At 44.9% G+C, this 18,593-nt stretch overlaps 1 protein-coding gene across 2 annotated transcripts in view; it reads left to right on the plus strand.

The window, feature by feature from the left end:
- Positions 1 to 11,099: 11,099 nt before the first annotated feature.
- LOC136959533 (zinc finger protein 521) overlaps positions 11,100 to 18,593 on the plus strand; it is an 85,637-nt gene continuing 78,143 nt past the window's right edge. For both annotated transcript variants that reach the window (XM_067253898.1, XM_067253899.1), the window contains exon 1: positions 11,100 to 11,143. The gene's annotated coding sequence lies outside the window, so the exon portion shown is untranslated. The remainder of the gene's footprint in view (positions 11,144 to 18,593) is intronic.

An 18,593-nucleotide genomic window follows, 5' to 3' on the forward strand; every position in this document is an offset into this window, starting at 1 on the left:
ACAGTCTACTTTGGACCATATCACAGAGGTGGTAGTCACACTGCAGTCAATATACAATGGTGTCCAAGGATTGAGAAAATCTCTATGGTTCTCCTCCATGTCTTGTTTGTTACCACACCATTGAATCCTGCTATCAACCATCCTGAAAGTTCAAAGTTGAGTGTTTAGTGCTTCAAATATCCATTTGGTCAAGTAATTTTAGACATCCCGTGACTTAATTCCTTGATTGAAATACAAATGTGTTGTTTCTGTTAAGTCGTCTATAATCTTGATTGCAGCTAATTGTGGGGGTTTACTACCTGGGGTGGGGTGCTTTTCAACCCTTTTGTTCATTATCGAGAGAAATATTGAAATTTCCATCAGAAATGGTTGTTCATCAGATTGGTAACATTTTTGAATATGCAATTAGAACATTTGAACAGAAGACTTCAGTAGCCTGTGTTGAAAATCAAGATAAGTTCCTCACAGAAACAGAAGGATCCTCAGACATCCCCTTTGAAACCGACTGTGTACTGTATGCCTACGTTGGTGTGTGTGTGTCCGTTCATATGTGCCTGCCGTATTTGTGCTCCCAAGTCTGAATCTCCTAAATAAATTGTGTGTTTCCTGATGCCTAACGGTGTGCAGGGCCCACGCTCTGCTGAGGTCCATTCACAGATGACTACCAGCGGCCCCCTGTTCCCTCATTCCCCTGCTCGCTCCTCTCTCCAGCCTTCCTTCACGCCCAAATTGACACTTGGTGCAGTGGTAGCCAGTCGGGGGGCCTCTCTGCCCCGCGCCTCCAGAGATATGGCCCAGCTGTCAGCCGTCTAATCCAGCCCAGCCTCCCTCTGAGCCAGGCAGGGGCTCCAGGCTGCCCTCCCCCCACCCCGCATCCATGTGCCTGGAGGCACAGAGAACAACACGGAGCCTCTTGTACAACACCAGCACACAGCCAGCCAGGAGCACATCACTTAGTCAAATCAGTCATGACCGCTCATCACAAGATCTCGTGCGATCTCGATCACTAGTGAGAGTTGGGTCTGGAGATGTGGTGTGGCATCATGGACAGGGCAGCACACAGGGACAGAAGAGACCACACAGAGCCAGGGTGATCTGCCCTTCTCTCTGTGTCGTGTCCCAGCAGACTATCCCTGGTCATTTTCACAGTGCAGACTGGAGAGACAGTCCCTCTGTTCCTGACATCCCACCAGTCTTTGTCATTGACAATCATCTTACACAGCGTGCACACAAAGACATCCCTGGGCCAAATTACCTTCATTCAGATTACAGGTGTCAGTGTAGGCCACGTTACTATGGAAACAATGGAATAGATAACTTGACACCCTGGCAACCCTGAGCAGTGAGTATGACTGAGACATGATACCCATATTGTTCACTACTGTCTTGTCTGATACCAGGGATATCTAAGTAGTTCAAGGGGTTCTTTTTGTTACATCTCCCAAAATGTACAGTATGCACATTACTTTGACTCTAATGTGTGTGTGTGTGGTGTGTGTGTGATGGGGGGTGGGCGTGGGAGGGTGGGGGGGGGTCTGTTTCTCGTTCTCTGTCTCTGTGAATAATTTGTGTGTGTACGTCTGTTTGCTTAGTGTGCTTGTGTGTATGTGCCACTCCCCGCAGCATTCCCAATATCAGTATTCCTAGAGATGTGTTTTGATGTGTTTGAAGCCACGTAGCATACCTTCGAACATGACAGTAAACATGGCAGAGGCTCGCCCTCAGCGGAGCACTGAGGCACGTCACCCCTCAGAAGTGTGACGGGTGTACAAGCCAAATCTACCGGGGCACACCGACACTCCCACGGGACCCTCCTCTCACTGCGCCGCACTGACTGCACGTTGCTCAATGCAAAACCGTTGCAAACCGTTTCGCCCTCAGCCTCCGAAAACAAAAGAAACAGCCTGACGGCCGAGAAGAAAAAGAGGAACACACACGAAAATAGGTATTTCCATACGAGTGACATGTTACAGAACTGATTTGAAGTGTGTAGCTGGTCCACCAGCGGCAGATGTCATGAAATCTCTTGTCCCAATGTTTTCCCTCTGTTTCATCCCTGGAAAATCACTAGTGTACGTTTCCTGCATGCGTCCCGAGGGAAATTAAGAGGTGCACTATGGATCTCTGGGGGATCGCTCCAAGAATGAGAAAAAAGCAGACGGCTTGAAAGAGGAGTGTAGGTGTTAGGAGTTACTGGCCTGGCAAAGGGATTGCCAACACATCAAAATAAAACGGGTGTTGAACAAGACAGCAAAAAAACGGAGCCATTTACACCTGCCAGAAAACAGTGCCATCCTCATGCTGTAGACATTTCCATAGCTAGATGCACAACGCATAATGCAATGTGTGTCAGTCGGTGATCGTGTCAGGTCATAAAATGACCAAATTTGTTGCTTTGAACTTTGAATGTTTTTTTTGGGTTGTTGCATTTTTGATTTGGTTTTGCTTAGGTAGTATTTTTTGTAATAAGCTTGAAAAATCACACATCTCATTTAACTTTGTCGTGTACAGGAGAGTGAGAAGGAGCAAAACAAATGATAGAAAGAGCCCAAGAAAGATCAAGACTGAAAGATGTAGGGAGGGAGGCAGGGAGGGGGGTTTAGGGGGTGAAGGAGGAGGGGGCTTAGTGGGGTCGAGATGACAGTGGAGAACAGATGAGATGGGTCTGTTGAGGAGTTATTGTTCTGGAGGTGGGATGTGGGGTGGATTTGGGGAAAGGAGGAGGGAGGGAGGGAAACTAGGCCAGTGTCCAGACTCAGAGCACCAAAGGCCCCGGGTCCCTAGGTGGGCCGTGTCAGCCCTCTGACAGGAGAGATGGGACTGTAACACTGAGGTTTTTTATTCTCATACCCTCCCCGTCTGCTCCCCCCCCACCCCACCCCACCCTCCCACCCCCCTACCCTCGCAAACCAGTCAGAGTTTGAGGAGAGAAATGCAGTAGTTATTATAAGGAGGGCACATGACATGGGACCTGAGGCTTGCGAGCAACTCCTTGGTGTCCTGGCTAGTACAGGAGGGCTGTTTAGGACAGGAGGGCTGTTTAGGACAGGAGGGCTGGGCTGGCTAGTACAGGAGGGCTGGCTAGTACAGGAGGGCTGGGCTGGCTAGTACAGGAGGGCTGGGTAGGACAGGAGGGCTGGGTAGGACAGGAGGGCTGGGTAGGACAGGAGGACTGGGTAGGACAGGAGGGCTGGGTAGGACAGGAGGGCTGGGTAGGACAGGAGGACTGGGTAGGACAGGAGGACTGGGTAGGACAGGAGGGCTGGGTAGGACAGGAGGACTGGGTAGGACAGGAGGACTGGATAGGACAGGAGGGCTGGGCTGGGTAGGACAGGAGGGCTGGGTAGGACAGGAGGGCTGAGTAGTGCAAGAAGACTAGGCTGGGTAGTAGAGGAGACTTCCTTTCTCATGTAGCTCCACGTTTCACAAACAAAATAGCTCATTTCCAACGCTGCCTGTTGATCTCCACGCTCATGTGAGCAAACTGTCAGCTTCAACAGACTGAGAGGAGACCAACCACCTAGCGGACACAGAGTGTGCCCCTGGTCTCTGTCCTCCTCCATCCTTCTGAACTCTCATCTGCCCGATGTTCACTGCTGCCCACCGCCATAGAAAGAGTAACCTTAATATAGAGTTTAATCAAGTGGTCTGTTTGGCAATTAAAACCTTGTTAGAAGCGTAAAACCTTGAGTCAAACAGTGAGGGGTGTCCCAGGCGAGTCAACCACAGAGCGAATCCATAGTACCAAGCAAGGCTCCACTGGGATGTACTTTCTCTGCATGGATGGGAAATGACCTGTGCTCGTTGTGGGTGTGTGGGGGGGGAGCAGGGAAACCCTGTTTTGTTCCCTGTTTGAGTTAAACGTTCAAAAGTGTTCATTGGAGTTAATGAAGTGTAATCAGTGTGGCGTGGTGGACTTCAGTTTGGTTGTCTGTGTGACCTTTCAATCCAGGATCCTTGTACTTCGAGGCCGCCTTATTGTCAAGCCAAAACTAGCAATGACCTGGGGCCCTAAACAGCAGCAGTGTGAACTGGGCTTTACATTATGATACACATTTATGACACCTTTCTTCTTTAAAAAAGAATAATTTCAATAATCTATCATAACCTGCACATTCATGGAATTGTCAATATATATTAGATAGACCCTTCCAGAATTGTTATGCTTAAGCCATTTTGTAGACTTACCAATAAGGACAGGTTTAGTGGAGTGGGGGGTCCCGTCCATCTTATTAACAGATAAAGTATTGAGACCTGTAAATCCAGTCTTTCTTGATTGTGAGAAAATAATGTCTTGAAACAGATTAACTACACCCCAGCAAAATCCACAACTGGATAATGTGGGTCAAACCCAGCTGCCCTGGCCATAGAAGACCCTGGGCAGAGCACTGTCTGTGTAAATAAGAGAGTGGGCTCACAAGATGAGGGGGAATAGTGACCTCTTCCTTGGCTTGCCTGGTATTGTTTCTGCCCTGTTGTCTCTTGAAATTGTATAATTTTGTGTGCTTATAAAAAGTTATTAATATGTTGGCAGGCCAGATGTTTGTACAAATTGTACAGTACTGGAGACTGGAGAGAAATGTACACACAGTGCTGCAATTATGAAAAGACATGTTCTAAACTTGGCATCCGTGCCAGATGGAGGTTATCTTTTTTTGAACTTTTATATATTTTTGGGGGAAATTAGTTAACAATATATTCAGATGTAATCTAATTAGGTATTCTTAATTAACGTTTTATAAATTAATGTTTGAAATATCGCTGCTGGGTCCAATCCATTTATCATATATTCCCTATTGATGCAAACCAACCATGTTGTACTAAACTAGGCCATCTTTTTCCCAAATGATCATTCAATCCATGTGAAAACAATGTAATATATTTGGGCAATATGGAGTAGATAATTCATCATCATTTAATGATCTCCCAGAGACAGACATGGTTCCTTGACACGTGCTGCAATAAAAACATCTGTCCCTGACAGTGACAGGCTTGTTCTCTGAAACATACCTTCCCTCAGACCCCCAACCCCCTCAACCCCTGCACCAGCTCCCGACCTCTCACTGGTGTCCAGAAGACTTTTCCAGAAACTACCATTTCAGTTCCTCCCCTTGTCTCTTCCGTGCCTCTGTTTCTCCTTAACTCTCTGACACTGTCTCCTAAGTGGGTCTGGCCTGCATCCCACTGTCAGCTGGAGGTGTGTGGGCTGAGCCCGGATGGAGGAGAGAGGGGGTGTTTGGGGAGGTGAGGCCTTCTCTGGGACACACTAATCAGCTCCAGAGCCAAACCAAGGCAGGCAGACAGTGGACAGGTGAGTGGAAACACGCACTCCACAACCCCCACCCCCCTCAGTGTTGGGGTCAACCCAGCCACACACTCTCTGCCCCAACCACTCCTTCATCCTGCCCACCCTACCCCACCCCCTAGCTCCTTTCCTTGGTCCCCTGCCCCCCTACAAGGAGGGGGGGCGCTCCAAAGGGAAGGGATGGAGACCAGCTGCTCTACCAAGGGACCCTCCTGAACACACACTCAGCCAGCCCCCGTGTGTGTTAACCTTTTCCTTTAATTAACACCACCCCACAAGACCTCCCCCCCACCCCACAAGCCCCCACCCCCTGCCACCGTGGTCCAGAGAGAGGCTCTCTGGGCTTATGCCGCTGTCAGGGAGGGGGGTGGGAGTCATGGGGGAGGCAGGGAGGTGGGCAAGGCGTGGGTGGGGAGGGGGGGATGAATCATGTTCACATGGCCTGGGAGCGAGAGTTCCCCCTAATCCTTCGGAGCCCTCTTGATCCACAGAGTTCACAGCGCTGCCGCTATGCCGCCGTCCTTCCTGGGGAGATGTACGGCTAAATTGGACACGTAGACGACATGATGGGGCCCCTTCGTTTTTGCAGCTGAACCTCATTATTCTCGGTGAGAGTCAAAGGATTTTTGCCCGTGCGTCAGTTCATACTTAGATACTTGCTATACATGTGCTCTTGTTCAGTGGCTCACAGCGACTCCAATCAGGAGCCGAAATTACACCACTTATATCCTGTTCACTCAGGTGAGTAGGAATAGCTATATGTAGTCAACTCCAGCAAATAATATTATCCGCTCAAGCCCTTGTCCAAATTGATTGGGTCGAGTTAGTATTAATCCTGAACAGCGTGTTAACATGGAAATTAAATGAAGTGAGATAGCCCCTGTGAACCGCAGTGGTCAGACTCTCGTAAGGTGAGTCAGATTGATTGTGTTGCAGGTTCCTTGGGATGAGAGACGCTGACTAATGGCTTCACAGAGCTGGATAGTTAGTGGAAGCAGCATGTGCCTGGTGGAAATGCCGGATTCCTCTTGAAGGAGAGACTCCTAAAGAGAAGGAGCCATAATGAGCGAAAATTGTATGAAAAAAACGCGTCATTCCTATTGGAAATATAAAAGTCTATCTGAAACAGGATTTTCTCCAATGTTTTTCCCCTTCATATATGAGGGGTGGTGCCAAGAAAGAAAAGACCCTCACAGCGATGGAGAGTTTTCTTATTTTTTTACCCCTGACTTGGCTGAGCGAAAGTCCACCAGGGATTCTCTTTTCTTGGCTTGTTCATACTGGTCACCATTTACTGAGAATGGGCCTTAGAGGTCAAAGCTATTGTGAAGGACATAAACCCACCAGAATGACTCCTGATCACACTATAAAACCATCCCATCGAGGTTTAATGGGGTGCTACCTGCCAATAATACATCTTTATGAAGATCGTCTCTCCATGAGGCGCGTTCTGAGGTTGGTCGAGGAGAATACATCTGCCTGATGCTCCCGACTGGGCAGTCTACAGCCCCATCTGTAAGTAATGATATAGAAAGTGAACACAGCTTCGAGTCCTGTGGCTTCGCTGATGAGCAAGGCTACTAATAGAGTCCTATAGCGCGATGTAGTTGTAGCGGGGTGGACACATTAGCCTAGCATCTCATAGCCCTGGCTGATGATGGAGTAAGTAGGGGGAGAGCTGCCAGGACCTTCTCCTCATGAAGACCCAGAGCAAGGGCACTGTCTCCCCAGCCCCATAGATCAGCCAGCCCTGAATGTCAACCCGCACAGCAGCCTCAGCGGTGCCAGGAGTCCCCCTCTCGCTCCTGCTCTGGCCCGTGATCCGCTGTCTGGTGACACCACTGCGCTAATGACCCGGTTTGGGAGTTGCTCCGCAGGGCTCTTTTGGCTCGGGAAGATGGAAGCCATGGATATCCAACCGGAAGGTCACCGTTGACGAGGACCACTCGTTTTCTGTTCCGCCTGCTTTGTGACATCCCCCTCAGTTACTAGGGCAACGATAAGGAACCTTTGACTAACCTGTCCAAGTGCACACACGTGTAATTATTATCAGTCTTATCCTGTTTACTGAAGACGACAGGTTATCTGAGCTTCTTTATCACCGCTTTGCACCATGAGTTTTGTGAACAGAAACATTTACCCCTTATTGACCCCTGAAGTCCATTTTGGGGTGTCTGTGCTTGTGAGGGTGCGTGTATGTGTGTTTGTAGATGGGTGTATGCACTTCTGTGCGCACGTCTGTGTGGGAACACGTTTGCGTTTCGCTCCGTTTAATTGCTTAATGATTTTGGATAACTATGATGCTACAGAATACGAGGCTTCTGCCAACTCTGTAAGACAGCCAGGTTCACTGCTCTCTGTGTTCTGGTATTTTTGTTCTTTTTAAGCTTGCTGGGTGAGCTTGCTTCAGTGCTCAGAGAGGCCAATGTTTTCAGTCACTCCCTATCTTGTTTTTTCCCCCTTCCTCTCAGCCTCAGGAGTTTGGCTCGTTGGAGCATAGTGTAAGGTCCCTGGAGAGGCCTCCTCCGATGATGGGGGCGCAGGCTCGACCTCACTCCTGCCCGGTGTGGGTGGCATTCGACTGGGGAGATGCACAGCAGAGGTCCAGACAGAGGCTGCTGATGCTTCTGCTCCATCCTCCCAGGAGCGAGCCTTATTCTCAGGGTCATGCATTCCAGCTAGCGCAGTGTAATTATAAGAAGAGAGAGGCAAAATCTTTTTTTTTGAATTTTCTATCTCAAGATCTTTCTCGAGATGAACGTACCCTGCTCCTCAAGGGAGACATTCGCATCTCAGAGTTCTTGTAGATGGGTTTTAATGAGGCAAGTCAAGTGTGTGTGTGCGTGCGTGTGTGTGTGTGAATGTTCTGCCCTGGTCTAACAAGTATAATTGACAGTCATCTTGTATGTAGTGTTTTTCACCACTTGTGAAGTCATTTTTGGTTCTATAAAAAAAGAGTATACAGTATATCTTAAGGAAACACTTTGAAGAGAGAACTTTTGTGAAGTCAAAAAGTAAGACTAGCGTGTGTTTAGTGCTCAGTCTAGAGAGTCAGACTGACAGAGGGTGAGGGGGCGAAGGGGTCAGGAAGGAGGCCACGTAATCCCGCCCCCGAAGGCCACAGATTCCGCTGGGGAACGTTCCGTCCCACTGAGAGAGAGTGAGATCTCAGATGCTCTGGCACGCACGCTCGCCGTGGCGTCTCCATGTCTTATCGAGAGCGACGGGAGGTGGAACAAAAAAAACTGTGCTCAACTGCTCAGTTTGACTAAATACTATACATAGACTTTGATGGAGAATCTGACTTTTTTCTAACAAGGTTTGTAGCGTTGAATGTTTTGTTTGTATGATATCCGTTTTTCACTGTGGGGTTTTAATTAGATGCAGTCTTGTTTTAATAGTGATTCAGATTAACTCTGCTTTTCTGTTTTAAGAGTTTACACCTTGTTTAAATGTCGAGTCATTTGTCAGAATAAATGAGTGGGAATACTGAAATACAGTAGTGCTGGTGTTACTATGACATTAATCTTCACAATGATACCCCCAAAACAGACAAACCTATCTTCAAATATATTTGTTATTCTACCATCACTCTTTTCTTTAGCCCTCGTTTGATTCTATTTCTGTCTCTCTCGCTTAGTGGATGAGGTTTAGTAAAACAAACAAAAAATGTTTTTTGATTATCAAATGTAGCTATTTGTTCAGGTAAATCCATATTTGATTCCAAACGTGGCCTACCCATTGGTATGATGGTGTTGGCCTGTTTTCTTTTCCCGAGCTCGGTGAACGACAGCCTTCACATGGTGCTGCTCTCACATAAAAGACGAGTTCTGAGCAGCAGTCTCGATCACTCCTGTACCTTGGAGAGGGAACTGAGAGAGCGCTGAGCCAAGTCAAGCCTTTTCCCAGTTACTATGTCACTAATGAAAGTAGCAAACAGCCCTGGAGGACTGATGAGCGAACAGCGTTTGTTTGTGTTTGTGAGCGTATTCAGGAGGTGAGGGGGAGGAGGGGTGGGGGGACCTAGGTGGTAAAACTTTGGGAGAACTGTCTGACAGTGCATGGGGACCGAGAGCAGGAACTTTGGAGCGTTGTTAAGATTGAAGTTGGAGACAGCTGAGACCCCCTGACAGGATTCAAGCACCTCCAAGTAAAGGTTTCATATGTGTGTTTACCTGGCGTACTGTAGTTTGTGAGTGCTCTGACTGCACCAAAGAGCACATCATATCAATCTTTGCCTCTCTGGCTTTCATATATCTTTTGTTCATGTTCTGTGGCAGCATGTGGGCGGGGAGATGGTCTGAAAAAGGAAGGTTGAGGCTAAGATTAGAAGATGCATCATGCATAAACAAGTATTAGCAGCATATGTAGGTAATAAGTACATATACATATGTGGTTTGCAGACTGGTGTATGGCCTTGTGGTTGTATGAATATAAATAAATATTCTAATCCCAGGTAATCTCAATTGACAGATAAACACAAGGTGCTAAATATAAGTTTTTTTTTTTTTGAATGGAGGAAAGTAAATAACCAAACAATTAGGCTGCCAAATAAATAGGTTGCTTTTTCTTGTTTTGAGGTTGTTTGCCATAGTCTACACATTTGAAATCTAAACAAAGATTCACCATGCCAATGTGTGGATAGGTTTGATAATGCATCACAGCCCATTTTTGCCTGGTGAAACATATGAATGAACACAGTGCAAACATACACAAGAAAGAGAGGTCATATAAAAAATAATTGCATAAATTTAATTTTAAACTTCACCAACTCCTGCTGAAAACCTGGCCAATAAGCTATTCAATGCTTCCAAAATCTATTACATTTTTGTGTGTGGAATGTCCCTCCTCAAAAACCACCCATGAATGGTAAGCAATAGAAGTGTATGGAGTGTAGAGATCTGTGCTTGCGTGACTGTGATTTTTAGATGAGGCCCCTGGCGAGGTGTCCAGCAGGCTGCGGAGGTGGAGTGCAGAGTGAGAAACCCACCGCAGGACTCTTCCTCTGAATCTCATTTTCACATCACAGGGGTAGGGCCTGGACATTCACTAGGAGGCAAGGCAGCATTATTTAAAGGTCCCTGTCGTAGACATTTTGTCAGCGATAAAAGACAGACAGAGAGAGAGAGAGAGGGAGCATTACACTTGATGATTCAATTCCACACTTGTTTCTTGTAGCAATCAGTTGTTTACTGTTGGGATATGTATGCTATCAATACGTATGACTTTTCTCACAGACATTTTCTGTATAATCTCAAATAGATACCATGTAATAAAATATATCTATGCTTTCAAGTAAACATAACCTAGGATGTCTTAAAACAGTTGGTAAATAAATTATTGTATTTGCATTCACTACACTGAATCTCATGAATCATGATTGATAGCTTGCATTTCACCCCTAAAATGCCATGGTTTTCTTCAACTCGCAAGCGAGATGTCAACAAATACTCCGAAAATACATCTCTGCTTAACCACTTCTACCAGAAGGGGGACCAGTCCGTCTGCCGAAGACGGAGAGCGGCCGACCGCGAGCAGGAGAGACGAGATGCGAGGGCGAGAAAACGACTTTGGGTGTAGAGTTCGACTCCGGATCCGGGGACTAGCAGATCCAGCAATCCGTATCTTGCCATGATCCCGAGGATTTTAATCATGCCTCTCTGTCTGTGTGTGAGTGCAGGCAGGCTGACAATGATTTCCTCAGTGATTACGTACAGAGCGAGTCCCTGCGGGGTAGGGGCCCCCTCTGGAGCCATCCTGATGGCTTTGGGGGCCTTGCTTCCATTTTCCATTATTATGTGGACTACCGGAGCGACAGCGCAGTCCAAGACCTTGCAGGTTTGTGATGAGGAGGGAGCTTCCATCTTCTCTCTGCTTCTTCATCCTCTTTTTAAAGCTATTTAGACGTAGACTTAGATCAGATTCCGAACCTAATCCATGATTAGCTAACTGGAGTGGGAAAAGGAAGAGTCTATATTAGTTTTGATGCTGCTAGGTGGATATGCAGTGAAAAGTGTTATGATTTTTTTTTTCATTTTTTGGTTTTGTTGCATTTTTGCACTCTCACAGCAGGCGTTTTGCTGATGTCTTTCTCACGCGATTGTAGGCTATTTGAGATCAGAGGCTAAAAGCGAAAATTCCGTTTTTATTTCAAAATGAACACCATGCCTACACGCGAATGTGTTTTGCTGGAGACTGGAAGCGCATGACGGAATTACGACTTTATTATTACACTTTTCCCGATACGCAGTTGAACTAAATAGGCTACAGTAGCTTGCCGATAAATTGGATTTTAACGTTACATCCACCTCATCACAAAATAATCGCAAACTGATATCCTGATCATACGAGATAGCCTACATGTTTTTGTAATGGTATTAAAGCACTCGCGGTTGCTGTCATTGAGAAATAGGCATACCCTAAGATATTCGCTTTCGAAGTGAATACAATTTATCAGTCTGAAACTGAGCAACTTCAGCGTTTTCTATAGGATGTCGCGCCGCAAGCAAGCTAAACCAAGATCATTGAAAGGTAAGTGATTTGTAGGATTCCTCAAAGACCACCTATTTCAAGGTGGAAACCGACCAAATTCAACAACTCACTTCAAAATCCCTTTTGCTTATTGAGATGTCTGTCGATCTACCTTATTAACCTACACGTTTAGTCATTAGTGCTCTGCTTGACGCGCATTTCAAAAAACGACTGCATGCTTTTCTTATATTGTAGAATTCCCTGCATGACAGTGGAACTGCATTTGAACATCATACGTTTGTAATTAAAACAGAAAATAGAAGGGGCCAATAGCTATAGTCTGTCTGTCCTAAGCGACTCTGACGGAACGCAGCATTAGGAACATCTGGATGTGTTAATGACGCTGAAGTTGGGAACTTGAGCTGTCTGATGGAATGGTAGTTTGGTGTCACGTGACTCCCGTCCTAGAAACTAAATACAGTAAAGGCTATAAGGAAACGTTTTATGCTAGGTTCAAGGAAAGGGACTATTTGACTGTGTGTGCAGGAAGGGAGAGGATTGAGAAGAGAAGTTGAGGTAGCCCTGTTTCTTACGAAGCTTTGGTGCTCAAGCTTATTATTATACCGACCGTCAAATAAGTAACCTAATGTCATTTAGGCTACAGTTGATCAAACCTCAGTTCACGGAGGTCCTATACTCAACAGATAGTATAAAACATTTTTTGAACTTTGTGTTATTTTTTCTCCATCTCGAACTGAAAATCTAATTTGTTAGAGCAAAGTTTGCTATGATAAAGTTGATTTTTACACAATGAGATACAGTTTACAGACTGTCTTTCTCTTCATTTCTTTCTCTCACACACAAACACTTAGGCACACACACACACACACACACACACTCAATACTTTTCTCTGTCGTATTTTAGTGGGATAGCTGCTGGGTTTCGAGGTTTGTGCTCCAGTTCATCTGGCAGGCATTGTATTTTGCTCAGCAAATAATTGTCCACAATTTCACATTCCCAGCTTGTGGTCTGTGGACTCCTTTCTCTCTCTCCCTTTTCCTTCTCGGAAGTCTTCATCTCAAAGGAAGATTACATGGTTCGCGGTACATTCATACAGCCACCATTTTAAATCAATACCCAGGAGAGAGGCGGATGTGAGTGCACGCACATCTCACAATTGTCACATTCTGTTTCAACACTTGCTTGTTCTATTATAGACAGTAAACAGGTCTATAGATTGATTTCCTTTTTTTGTGAGCACAGATTCGCATTGACTTTTTGTTAGCTGGGATGACATTTGTTATTCTCAAAAGACAGCATTTATATGTAATCTGTTCACACCAATATGCTACAAGTGTGTTTGTATGTATACATGTGCTCGCATGTGTGTATTTGTGTGTATACTGTGAAGGCACGCAGGTTCGTGTGTGTATGTGTGTGTGTGTGTGTGTGCGTGCGCGTGGTGTTCTGTCAGAAGAAGGCTGCATGCACAGATATGAGTATGAGTAATGACATTCAGTGTTTGTTTTGTCATTGCTATTGACTTTAGAATGCAGCCACTTGGTTGCACAAAATCCCTTCTTTTCCATATGTTCCTCACAGAAGTCTGTTTTCAGGCAGAGTAAATGTGGGTACGTCATAGTTTTCCCCTCTCTTCCTTCACAACCAGAAGGGACAGGCAGATGTTTTGTATTGTTCTCTATCCATCCCTTTCCTTGGGGAAGAAGTGAGGCTTATACATTTACATTTACATTTACATTTATTCATTTAGCAGACGCTTTTATCCAAAGCGACTTCCAAGAGAGAGCTTTACAAAGTGCATAGGTCACTGATCATAACAACAAGATAGCCAAAAAACATCGCGAGTAGCCAAAACATGAAGCACACATTGTGAACAACCAAAGATGTTATACAGATGTCCACAGAAATGTCCTCAGTTGGAATATAATTGTGGTGCAATGAATTGAGTTGTCTCCGTTGCTAAATGCTACTTTTGTTGGGACAAATGGTCGTATTAGAGTTTGGCAGTAACATCACTCTCTGAATGTATCACATGTGGTGGTGATTGTCTGTGTATATTTTCCAAGTCTAGAATGCAGTCACAGAGTTCAGTGGCACAGTCTTGTTTGGCTTTTCTTGGCTAGAGACATTGTGTCGATGGGGTCTTTTAGGCCCAGAAGGAACACTCTGTTCTGGGGTGGAGAAGCAGGCCGAGGTGGTAGTGGCACATGAAGGAAGGAGAGAAACGGTGGCTAGAGAGAGATGGTGCTCCACGGTCAAGAGAACCAGGAAGTGTCCAGAAGACATGACAAAATAAGTCTTCATGACAGTTAGCACCTTTTTTTGTTGTGGAATGTCCCCGGACTGCCCCCCTTCTTCTTTCCTTTGGATTAGATGCTGAAGGGAGTCAGAGGTTATGTTTTGGTCCCATCGAGGAAAAGGGCAGCGTTACAAGTCCCCGTTTCAATTAAGTCTGAGAGACAGAGCCGGCTACGTTATTGCTTAGGGGAATAGGTGGCACAGGACGACACCATACATCATTCGCTTATATGCAAACACTTCACCCTCGCCGTCGACATTTACTCAATCCTCAGCCATGCCCATTCCTCAACTGTGGCTGCATCCTAATTTTGTTTTGATGTGCAGAAGTGTCGGGTCAGCACATTACCTCAGTGATGTGATGCTAGGAAGCGGCCCAAATTCAGGATGCACATATATAGTACAGTGTGAAGACTATCTGCCACGTTGCTGACTTCCAGAATATTGCTAGACTTCTCGGTTTATATTTTCTCTTGGAGCACAAATGACACTCTCTTAGGTCGCCCTCCTTCTAATGTGTTTATTGGCTGAGTACGACGTTTCCAGGCCCGTCGTCTGCATATATAAATATATTTTCTGCACCATTTACTTTAAGTATTGCGGGGTGTCATAAAATCGCCGTTGTGTCATATACACCTTTAATATTTGATGTTCATCATGAGCTGTGTGTGTCATTTCCACATGAATTGAAGCATGGTGGTTTCTATGGCCCTGGAAAGATGTGTATGTCATCCTGTCATATGAAGACAAGTTAAAGAGGGTTTGGAGGTCTAGTCAGGAAATCCTGAAATAGTTGATGATAGCAATTACTTCTTAAATGATTTCTAAAATACATTTGAGTATACTGTAATATCGGCTCCCCTTTATAAAATGATGAAAACAGCACAACCGCATAACTCTGTGATTAGGCCTAATTATTTTATTTCTATTTTTGGCATTTGTAGACCAGTTAAATTAGAGATTGTGGATGAGGAGGTTCACCTGGACTCTTCATAAGGTGTGTGTCCCAATTTCTTTGCCCACCAAACTAACTCCGGATTTTCACCCTGGTCAGGTCTGTCGTAGAATCATTTACAGGGTTACAATCAGGATTTTTCCTCCTTGCAAATCCAGTACTGCAATCAGGCCACTCTTGCTCAATAAAAACGTAATGCCGTGGGGAGCATTAATTACAAACATTATTCAGAGAACATTCTTAATTATTGAAAAAAAACTCCAGACGAACTGCACTCATTTTTTAGGAATGATTGAAGTGAGGAAGAGAGCCATTCTCATCACCTTATTTTTCTCAACTCAAGTCTACATCAGCTCTGGGTTCTAGTCAAAGCTGTGGTATTCTAGTCTTTTCCACAATTAATGATCTGTGGTATAACAGCCATTAACACTTTTCTAATGTGACATAAAAATATGGTTAGAATTATCATTAAGGAAATGATGATGGAGGCATGGCAAAATCCCATTAGCAGGGCTGTCAGTGTTCTTGACGTGAGGCACAGTGAGTTGGGCTGGGTGTCGCGGGAGCTGGCCGATATCTCCTCTTATTCCATGGCATGTGTCTCTCCCATTGTCATGGGTTGTCTGCTGTTGTAAGAGCTCTCTGATTGGCTAACGATGATTGGTTACCCCATGTTGCAAATGAGGAGACATTTCCTTTTGCCTTGTTTTCACTTCTACAGTGTTTTTCCTGATTTATCGTTAAAACGTCCAGATTGGTATATGTTGTATACCATAAGATATCCTGAGATGTGTTATTTCTCATTTGCCAAGAATTCCTTAGACTCTTATAATCATAATGTTTGAGGGGGGGGCTGTTAAGAGTAACTATTCAAACTCTCAGCTTGCTTGCACGATAGTACACAAAGGATTACAAATATTATGCAACATGATTAACACGCTCCTCTATTGTAAATTATTTATGACACTAATCACCAGCTCGAATAATGCTCATTAAGAAAGTTATTCATGTGCAGTGTGTGTGTGCCCCCCCTTCCACACACACACACACACACACACACACCTCCTCTCTCCCACTAGCACTAATTGAGAAGGTTTGACCCCCGGTGACCTGCGCTAAATTGAGTTGTAGTCCCCGTGGCGAGTGTCTCCTTCTCGGTCAGTCAGGGTGGATTACACAGCCATTGTGTGGAGCACTGTAACGTCCGAGTTGGCTGTAACCAACCAGATGAGTCACGCACATCAAGGAGCGCTCTCTGGGCCTGTGTGTGTCTGAGAGCGGCTAGCTAACACAGACTCGCCACTCAGCTGATTGCCTGGGACTGAATCTGCTCAGAGAAAGAAAATAGTGTTTAGACGTTGATATTTTTGTCCATTTATGTAAATTTTAATTAATAATATACCCGGTCAAAGGTCTGTGTTTTGGGAGGTCTAGCTTCTTTTTATTATTTACCTGCAAATAGCTGATAATTAATCCTTATTTACATGATAACATTCTTGTCTTGGGATTGCCAATCACACCTAAATGACTGCCACTGTGTGTGTGAAACATATGCTAATGAGTGGCCTTTAACGTTACAACACTTGTTGAGGGATTATATTATTCCTGTTCCATTTTGAAAATCAAAGGAACGGTGCTGATTTAGTCCCATGAGTGTTCTGTATTGTATCAACACAACACAGCAGCCCGGTTATAAATACACTATGTCATGCAGACAGAGTGATACACTGTACCTTGTAAAAAATTATTAACAGAGAGCTGCGATGCTGAGGCAATACTGAGTGTTGCTGCGCTGAGAAATATTTATAATTTACAGTCTAACTAAGGTGGGAACAGCTACGGAGTACATGAATTAAATGCGTTAGGGTCTTTTTAGGTCTCTTTATAAGGAGTTAGAGTTAGGGTTGGTGTAATGTTAGACCTGATCTGGTTTGGAATTAGTATAAAAGAACATATCACCTTGGTGTCAGGTGATCTCTGATGACCAATACTCAGTTAGACAGATGTGTGATGACTCAGTAAAAAATACCCTACAGAAATCAGAAACAAATACAAAAGTTGGCTTATGTATGAAAATTGCTTGTTTTGTTTAAATGACAAAACTTTTAATAAGTTCTCAGTGGTGACAAATCTTGGATTGCTGTCATAATGTGTAAGTTCTGATGGCATTGTAAAATGGAATTTTCTGCCTCAACTCCCTTATCTCGCCAACAGGGACGGTAATCAAAATAAAACCTCCAGCTCCTTCCACCAATCTCTGATAGAACCGTGGGGGATATTATTAAGACCCCCTATCCGAGCCTATTTAAATGATCCTGGATGCAGGGAGCTCAACAGCGCTGGAGAAACTCATTAGACTCACAGGGTCTCTTTTGCCAAGGCCTGCTTTCACAAGATCCCACCTTAAACATTAGCTAAACAGCAGACACTCTTCTATGGTGGTCCTTTAGTAACATACTGAACATACACTAACCAGTGACATTAAAGAGTTAAATTTCGACAGTTAGGTGTAAAATAAGGATTATGTTATTTCTGATGATGGCTGTAAACCTATGTTCTTTTACTCTGGGATAGCCATTTAGTTCGAACAGCCAGACAGTGTTTTAGATTAATTCAGTTACTTGTGACTTGTGTTCGGCATTGACCGGTCAAGGCCAGAAACGAATCACCATCTTCGTCTTCTTGTCGCCTTCAGAAGAATCCACTTGACACTTTCCTCTCCATTCCTCAGCGCGCTCTGACACCGCGCTCTACATTGACTTCAGGTCCCCTGAGGGAGTCTCTCCCGCCACCATAGGATCCTGCCTAATTATGTAAAGTAGGGGATATTTTGTGAGATTTTAAAAGTGCGCCGGTTTCTGCTTTGGCAGTCGCCTCCACGCTCCCCTACTGGGAGGTCCTGTCAGACTCCCACGTCCTTTTTGCACGGGAAAATGAAAGGCTAGATAGAGAAGGCATAATGGAGACTGCATTTCAACTGCAGGGGTGGAACACTGAGGCATCAGAAGTCCTCGCTGAGACCCTCATTTTACATGGAGCAGGTGGGAGAGCCTTTTGTTCTCCTCCCGCTGCTCAAATCCATTTAGTTTCTTGTACTTGACATGCCGCAAGGAACTACTCACCTGTCCCCCCCGTTCCACCCCCCCCCCCCCCCCCCCAAAAAAAATGGCCCTAGCGAAAATCATAGAGAAAGAAAAAACTTACCTCTGTACTTAGGAAAAACGGTTGTTTGTCAGGGATGTTGCTGAAATCAAATGCTGTCAAAATTGGCTTGGAGGATAATGAATCTGTCTCGCGTGCTGATCAAGCCGTCATCCTTGTACCAGCTACACAGTTTCAGAGCGTCTCCTGTATGTGCTTTGAATGCAAGGTCATGTTAAACTAGGTTGCATTAAGTAAACACATGCATGCTGCTACCGTTGTAGTTTCACGTTAAACACAATATATCACTTTCAACGGAACTGTAAAGGCTTGACATTTTTGACACAGTCGTTATTTTTACTTATTTTGTTTTTTGGTGAACACATTTTTTTAATTTTATC

This window comes from Osmerus mordax, chromosome 16 (genome assembly GCF_038355195.1).
Source record: "Osmerus mordax isolate fOsmMor3 chromosome 16, fOsmMor3.pri, whole genome shotgun sequence".
NCBI lineage: Eukaryota > Metazoa > Chordata > Actinopteri > Osmeriformes > Osmeridae > Osmerus > Osmerus mordax.